The following is a 7,472-nucleotide window of genomic DNA, read 5'->3' on the forward strand; positions in this document are numbered from 1 at the left end:
AGAGACAGGGAAAATGTCATGCAGGTGTGAGACAAACTAAAATCACTGGGGATAGTGATGTAGCTCAGTGGTAGAGCACTTGCTTAGCGTGCACAAGGGCCTGGTTTAGATACCCAGCAAAAAATAAAATAAAATAAAGCTGCAGGGGCAGAAAGCGACAAAGGGAGCACAGGACGATTTCTGCAACCCACAGTGACTTCCCTGAGCACTTCCACAAAGTGTGAGGCAGAGGCTTACTCCGTGAGTTCCCAAATGATGTCTATTCCAGCTGAAAATGGGGTCTCACTCCCCAGCTCAGCTCCTGGTGCTAGTTTGGGGGATACCACACCTTTTGCTTTCCAAGTGTCCTTTCATTTAGAACATGAAAATTGGAAGCGTGCTACAGTGGCTCAGTGATGGAGCACGCATTCATGGCAGAGAGGGCCATGTTGTACTGACCCTGGAGCCTCAGCATGGAACTCTCAGACACACTGATACATCCCCCTCCAGGACGCTGCAGGCCTAGTGATGCTGAGGTTGTTCCCAAGTTCCTCCTGGCCCTGCTGGGCACCCATCTGAGGATACAGCGCTGCTATGTCCAGCAGTGACAGGGACGGGTGGCTGGGATCTCAGAAGGCTAATGCCTGGCTCACAGGTGGCGTGACCGTGAGCACACCACAGAGCTTCTCAGAGGTTCAACTGTTCCTCCTTAAAATGGAGAAAACATGGGCCGCATTTGGTGGGGTGGTGAGGAGCAAGAGCCTAGCCTGTGGCAGGTGCTCAGGAACTGTCAGCGGCTGTCATCTAAACTGCCAGTGCTATGCTGTCCTGGGCTTGGCCTTGAAGTCTTAACTTCTCTTTCTCATGTTTCCAGCCCAGGCCAGGAAGGAGGTGGGCCTGCCTCGACTGCTCAGAACACCATCCCCCCTGCTGATACATCCTGAGGTAGAAGGCCGGCAGCAGGATCCTATCAGGACTGGAGACATAGGCCCAGGCCCACCAGGAGCACAGAACTGGCCTAAGGAAGTCAGGATGAACACTGTCAACAAGCACGTTGGCAGGTCACATGTGAGATATGAAAGGTCAGGGTCGTGGCAGGTGACTGACTAAAAAAGAGTGGGAGGGGATCAGTGACTCAAAAGCTGAACCAAGGCAAAGCATCTCTTCCTCTCCAAACGGGGTGGGAGAAGGAAGGGGTGCCTCCACCTGGGGGCGACACCACCTACAAAGGACCCCATAGTGGCCCATGCTCTCATGTAGCCCCTCCCACCACCAATAAGGCTGACCTGTGGAAACTAGAAATGACGAGGATGACTTCCAAGACCAGATCCAACACGACACTGAGCTTTGGGCTTCCCCTCCTAGATGGTGCCCTCAGGGGGACGAACAGCCACCCCGTGCTGAGGACCCTCAGGCAGCCCTGAGGAGAAGGGAGGGTCTGAGTCCCCTGGCCACCAGCCATGAACAAGTCACCTTGGACGTGGCTTCTTGGCCTCAGTCAGGACTTCAGACAAGTCTGGCCACCATCTGACTGCAATCCCACAAGAGACCTGGGGCAGAGACAAATCACCCACATTCCTGAGCCAGCAAACTGAGTATCTACTGTGGCTTTAAACTACTAAGTTTGGGGTGATTTGTTACACAGCAATAGCTAAATGGTAAGTATTTTCATCAGGAAAAAGAACAAGGGGCGACCTGAGATTGAAAAAAGGAAGGATCAGCCCTGAGCACAGCGTCCACCAGGAAGTAAGAGCATACAGTACTTCCTGTTTCTGTTTGTTTCATCAGTGTCCTGAAGGGCCCTCAACCTTCAGGGCTCCTGGTGACCACAGAAGACTCCTGCGGGGTCATGGGGAAGGTGCATTTGTGCCGAAAATTCTCAAGGATCCTAAATAATTTCCCAGATCACAGACCCTTCAGAGGAAAGCCATAGGCCTCTCTTTGTCCCCTCAGCTTGCTCCCCAGGGACATGCTTCTACCCCGCCCCCACAAGCAGCTTTCTGCAAGGAGGGCAGTTCTAATGAGGGAGGTGGTCATCCGGGCCCTTGGTTTGTCCAAGGAACACCCCTAGCCCTGCCTAACAGGAAAGCCTCAATGACTTGGGGGAGCCCAGGATTCTGGCCCAGGCTCAGGGCAAAGGTCAATGAGGTCTAAAGATGTGGTTACAGAGAGGCCAGGATGGAGAGAGCTGGAGGGCAGAGACCTGTCAACTAGGGGAAAGCATCCATTTTGCAGGAGACAGTGCCCTGGGGCTGGGGTGCAGCGTTCACTCACTAGGAGGAAGTCTGCAACTGAGTTTAACAGAAATCAGATGCCTTTGCACAGTCAGTTAACAGCCATTTGCGGGGTACCTACCAGATACAGAAGAACATACAGCAGGCTCTCAAGGCAGTTCCCGCAGGAAACTCACAGTGGTCCCATGTCTGTATTCCTCTGGAGCAAGACTGAGTGGCCCTGTGTCTCCTTTTTAGCGTGACAGCAAGTTACTCCATCCACAGGACCCAGCGCTCAGAGTCGAGCTGCTTCTGCGATCACCGTCCTATTTGCATGGAACTGACAGCCACAAGTCCCACGTCCTTCCTAGAACCCTTCAGTCTCCAAACATGAGACAAAAGGTCTAAATTATTCTTGTCTTTTCATCAAGACAAGGGAAATAGCAGGGCAGGAAAGGGGTGGGGACGTTGGCGGTTATTTCCAACGGGCTTGGGCAGGGGGCACTTTTGTTGGCTTCTAGGCTCCAAGGCAGCTCCTGCTGAACATCCCACCTAATGATAGACAGACCCCAGGAAACAAAAGCTCCCCCGAGGCGGTGTGAGCTACTTAAGTGGCTATCTTTGGGTACCGAGCTCCTAAGAACTCTCATTTTCTTCCCAACGCTTCTCCAGAGCATACACATTTATACAAAGAGCATTTATCATCTTTACATTTGGCAGAAGAGTCATTCTGCTTAGAAATCAGAGAATGAAAGCCGCTCATTGCTCATCCAAGAGTCCCAGCCCAGCACTCTTGCACAATGAAAGACAGCTGGCCTCGCCGCTGTTTACGGATGGAAATTTTAATTTCTACTTAGCTGTCCTAAATCTCTCTAAGGAAAAATGTGGTCAAGAAACCAAAAAGCAATAAATGCTGAGTGTAATTTTGCTTTCTGAAAGTACATTTTTTATTTTGCCAGAAGTTTTCTAGGTTGTGTTAAACTAAAATTACATTTGGTTTACATATAAACAGTATTTTTAAAACTTTGATACAGGCTATATCTTCACTTGCTATCTCTTCTGTGCAACTGGAAGGTAGACAAACCCAGATCTGGAACCTGTGAGACCCATGTGCAAATTCAGCCAAGTTAAGTGACTTTGGGTGACTCTTTCCCCCTAAAAGGGGGAAAATAGCATTGAACCTGAAGCATAGAGACTCCCTGGGGAAGTGAATACAAAGTGCAGGGAGGAACTAGCTGATTCATCACCCCTCACTTTACTCTATTTTTTAGAAAAAGGAATTGCTTTAAAAATACTTGATGGTTGGGGCCAGGGATATAGTTCAGCGGCACAGCAAACCAGCCCGGCAAACACGAGGTCTTCAGTTCAATTCCCGGTACAAAACAAAAAACCAAACAAACAAAAAACCAAAACTTGATGGTTTAGTCATCTTAGCCAAAGGAGCCTTTAGCATTGAACTGAGGAGGCAATCCCAGCTCCCTAACACTTAGAGGAAGTGACATTTTGAGAGCTTCCTAGACAAGAGGTGTAATTACAGGGTGGGTCCAGTGTCTAGCAGGGGAACATTTGGGCCTGAAGTGGAAGCCATTGTTCTGGGTCTTTAACAAAAAGCTCTGCTGTGTCTACCCTTATAGAAAGGCTATGCTGATTTGTCGTGGTTTTTTTTTTAAACAGTGTAAGAAAAAAATTATCCATGTGTAAATAGAGAGTGATACATAAAAACTAAGGCATTAAGGGGGTGGCCACACCCCTCATCAGCAACTGAATAGCAGATAATTCCAGCATTGTTGTGAGGCAGCTGCGCAGCGTCAGGCAGGAGTAGGAGCCCTTGGAAGTCTGGTGCCGGCACAGGGTCCGTCCTGCGTTACCCAGTCCCAGGGAGGCATGAAATCCTGCCGAGGAGTGTTTTCACCATGACTGGGTTCCACACTTCACTAGTTAGTCCCCAGGCTCAGCTTCTCAGTAACCAAAGGCTGTTCCAACAGCACATGGATTTAGAAGGTCCCTTTAAGGGCGTGCTGCTGAGCTGAGGGTACTGGGGGAGAAGGAACCAGAAAGGACAGAATTAAGGGCACCTAAGGATGCCCACAGCAGCAATGTCCTGAGGCAGGGAGAGCAGGAGGGAGGAAGGGAGGGCAAAGGAAGTTGATTAATTAGTTGGTTAGCTGGTCTGAAGTTGGCTAGTCAGTAAGCTGAGCCCCTGCAGCAGGCTCCTCCGTCATGGAGACAGTGAAAGCTCCTCAGCAGACCACGGTAGGAGAGGTAACCGTGCCTTCACCAGCACATGCAGGACAGGGGAGGGCAGCACGTGGGGCATCTGCCTTCCCGGGCACATCTCTGCATGTGAGTACCTAGCCTGTCCCGGGACCACTGGCCACACAGACATATGCTGGACTGGGGGTGCACCCTGGTGGCACAGGCAGCTCGGAAATGTTGAGCCAAGGCTCCACCCCAAGCCGTCTCATCCCTGAGGTCCCCACACAGTCCCTGGGGTGTCCCATGCTTGGGATGCTCTGGAGAATGTGGATGCCCCCAGAGCTGACCTAAAGATATAGGACTAGACGACTCTGCCCACCAGCTTGGGGAGGGGACACGGTCTCCCCCACAGTGGGGGGTTGCTATGGAGGGGAGGTTTCTGCTGCCAGCCATTCATGGCACAAATGCACCCTCAGCCCCTCCACCCCACAGAAAGCTGCCAATGGGTGTCATAGGAGACCCCCTTTACAGCTGAGGGAATGTGATCCCGTGGCAGGGTGAAGCCAGACTTCTCTTCACAGCTCTCCCTTTTCCCGGGACAGCCCTCACCCTCCGTGATCCGTGCCCACAGTGGCAGGTAGGCATTTCACTGACCCTCCATATCACGTGTGATTCTGTCCCGTGGGCCCCCAGATCTGTGCCGGGCTCATGACAACCTTGACGAAGCCAGCAGTTATCCGGGAACCTCACGAGACTAGAGTGATGAGCCCCTTACCTGTGAGCACACAGAGGTTTCTGGCCCGGGCCCAGTTTCTGGAGGCCTGAAGATGAGGAGGCACCTCTGAGACCCAGACTGACCCTGGAGCACACAGAGTGGGAGTGAGTCCCCGGCTCTGGGTGAGAGGCAGGAGCTCTAGGCCTTGGGCCCCCAAGCCAGCTGACCTCCTGTGGCTCACCCCTGCCCCAGCACATGGGCCTGAGAAGGAAGAGCCACAGGCCATGGCCAGACGGTAGCCAGGGGTCACTGCCAGGAGGAAGACACTTAATTTTAGACACACAAGCTTAAATATCTCACGGTTTCTCTCATGTGAGAAGCCCAAAGCACAAATAATTTAAAGAGCAAAAGAAAAGATAGACAACAGGAAACAGGGGAAGATCCTTCAGAAATGGGAAGGGGTTCTAGAGATGGAGTGGGGTTGTGGGGGAAGGGGAATAAAAACAATTAAGATATGTTAGGCACATGTACCTAGTCCCCACAATGAATGAAACACTATACATTACAAACTTGTACTAAAAAATTAAATTATACAAAAAAGAAGACCCTTAGCTTTTCTGTCCAAGGTCAAACCTGTGGCAAACTCACTGGGGCTGCAGTTTGTTCCTGTCTTCGGAGTCCACACAGATTCTACCCACACCAGCACCGATGAGCACACGCATCGTTTTTTTATACTTCAAACTGATTTCAGGCTACCAAGCCTGTATTCCCAACTGTTGGAAAAATGACCACAGTCTAGCTCTCCTAATTCATGGATGGACATGGAGCCTAAGAAACATACCAGGAAGGCCAGGTGTGGTGGTACACACCTGTAATCCCAGCACTTGAGAGGCCGGGGCAGGAGGATCACTGTGAGTTTGAGTCCAGCCTGGGCTACCACGTGAGTTCAAAGCCAGCCTGAACTGCATAGCAAGACCCTGTCTCAAAAAGACAAAAGGAAAAAGAAAAAGAAAGAAACACCAGGAGCCCAGGACAGCCTGGAGTGCCAAGGCCATACAGCCTTTCTATAAAGTTCTCATCTGCGTTCATCCAAAACGCTGGTTTCTTTAATGAACCTCAAATTTCCCCAAAGCCACACCAAAGATCCCTTTCACTCTGGCTTCTTTTCTCCCTTAAAAGTGGTGACATTTAGGGGAGATGTTGAACAGCAACTATAACACTAGCAAGAAGAAACAAAGAAAAGAAAAGAAAATCCTAGCATCTGACACGGGGTCCCATTGTCATGGGAAATCTCAAAGGCAATATTTTTTTAAAGCGTACTCTTTTGCCTTCCCAAGCATTTGAAAGAAAAAACAAAAAAGAAAAAGTAGGGAGAAGGTGGGGAAATCTGGAAATAAACCAGGTCTCATCATAGCATTCAACCTAGTAGAGATTGTTGAATAAATACCCAGACAAGTGGGCTGTGGTAGCGCACACCGGTAATCCCAGCACTGGGGAGGCTGAGGCAGGAGGATTGCCTTGAGTCTGAGGCCAGCCTGGGCTACATAAGCAAGTTCAAGACCAGCCTGAACTATATTACTCGACCCTGTCTCAAAAAAAACAACCAAAAAAACAACCAAAAAAAATACCCAGACAATTCTGTTTAAGAACCAGAAACCCCCAGAACTGTATTACAGACAGCTACAGCAGTCTCCTAACAGCCTAGCCTCACTCAGATGTGCTTAGGAAGGGGCAGGGGGCTGATTAAATCCCCTCGTCTAGTTGCAAACCAGACGGCATCCTCCTCCTAGGGAAGGGTCCAGCTGGCTCCACCCCCTGGAAAATCAGCAGGCAGCAGCAGGGAAAATCATCCCCACAGGACCCCAAAGCCACCTGAAACCCCACGTACTCACCATCTTCCCTAGAGGACAAAAACCATTTTGAGAACAGGAAGAGTCAGTGGCTCTGCACAGCCCCAAGTAGGCAAACTTGAGGCTTTCGAGGGCTCCTATCCAGGGCCAGCTTCTGGAGGAGCCCTGGGTGGTTCACAGGGAGGTCTCCTCAGGGACACAACAAGCAGAGCCGTGCATGCCGGCGCCAGTCAGCCCAGGGCGGAAGCCAACTGGGGTCCTGCAGAGTGGTCCTGGCTCCCTGGCAGCCTTTTGCCTTCTGCTGGCTACAGCTGCAGGGACACACTGCACTCTGACAAAGCCTGCACGTGGAGTGCGAAGGAGGAGGGACCGGGCTCAATCTGGGATGCCATAGACTGGTCCCCATGGCAACCCGGCAGGCACTGGGCTGGTGGTGAGCTCAGAGCCGGGTGTCTGGGGCAGCAGATGGGGTCCCTGCAGCTTTGGGCTCAGGGAGGGCCCAGGAGGGAAGGCTACTTA

The 7,472-nt window shown here is 51.2% G+C and overlaps 1 protein-coding gene across 1 annotated transcript in view; it reads right to left on the reverse strand.

Annotated features, from left to right (window-relative positions):
- Fgd3 (FYVE, RhoGEF and PH domain containing 3) overlaps window positions 1-7,269 on the reverse strand; it is a 57,743-nt gene extending 50,474 nt beyond the window's left edge. The window contains exon 1 of the mRNA XM_013506894.1: window positions 6,996-7,269. The gene's annotated coding sequence lies outside the window, so the exon portion shown is untranslated. The remainder of the gene's footprint in view (window positions 1-6,995) is intronic.
- Between the last annotated feature and the right edge of the window lie 203 nt (window positions 7,270-7,472).

Source organism: Chinchilla lanigera, unplaced genomic scaffold, assembly GCF_000276665.1.
Source record: "Chinchilla lanigera isolate Chin_1 unplaced genomic scaffold, ChiLan1.0 scaffold00114, whole genome shotgun sequence".
Lineage (NCBI taxonomy): Eukaryota > Metazoa > Chordata > Mammalia > Rodentia > Chinchillidae > Chinchilla > Chinchilla lanigera.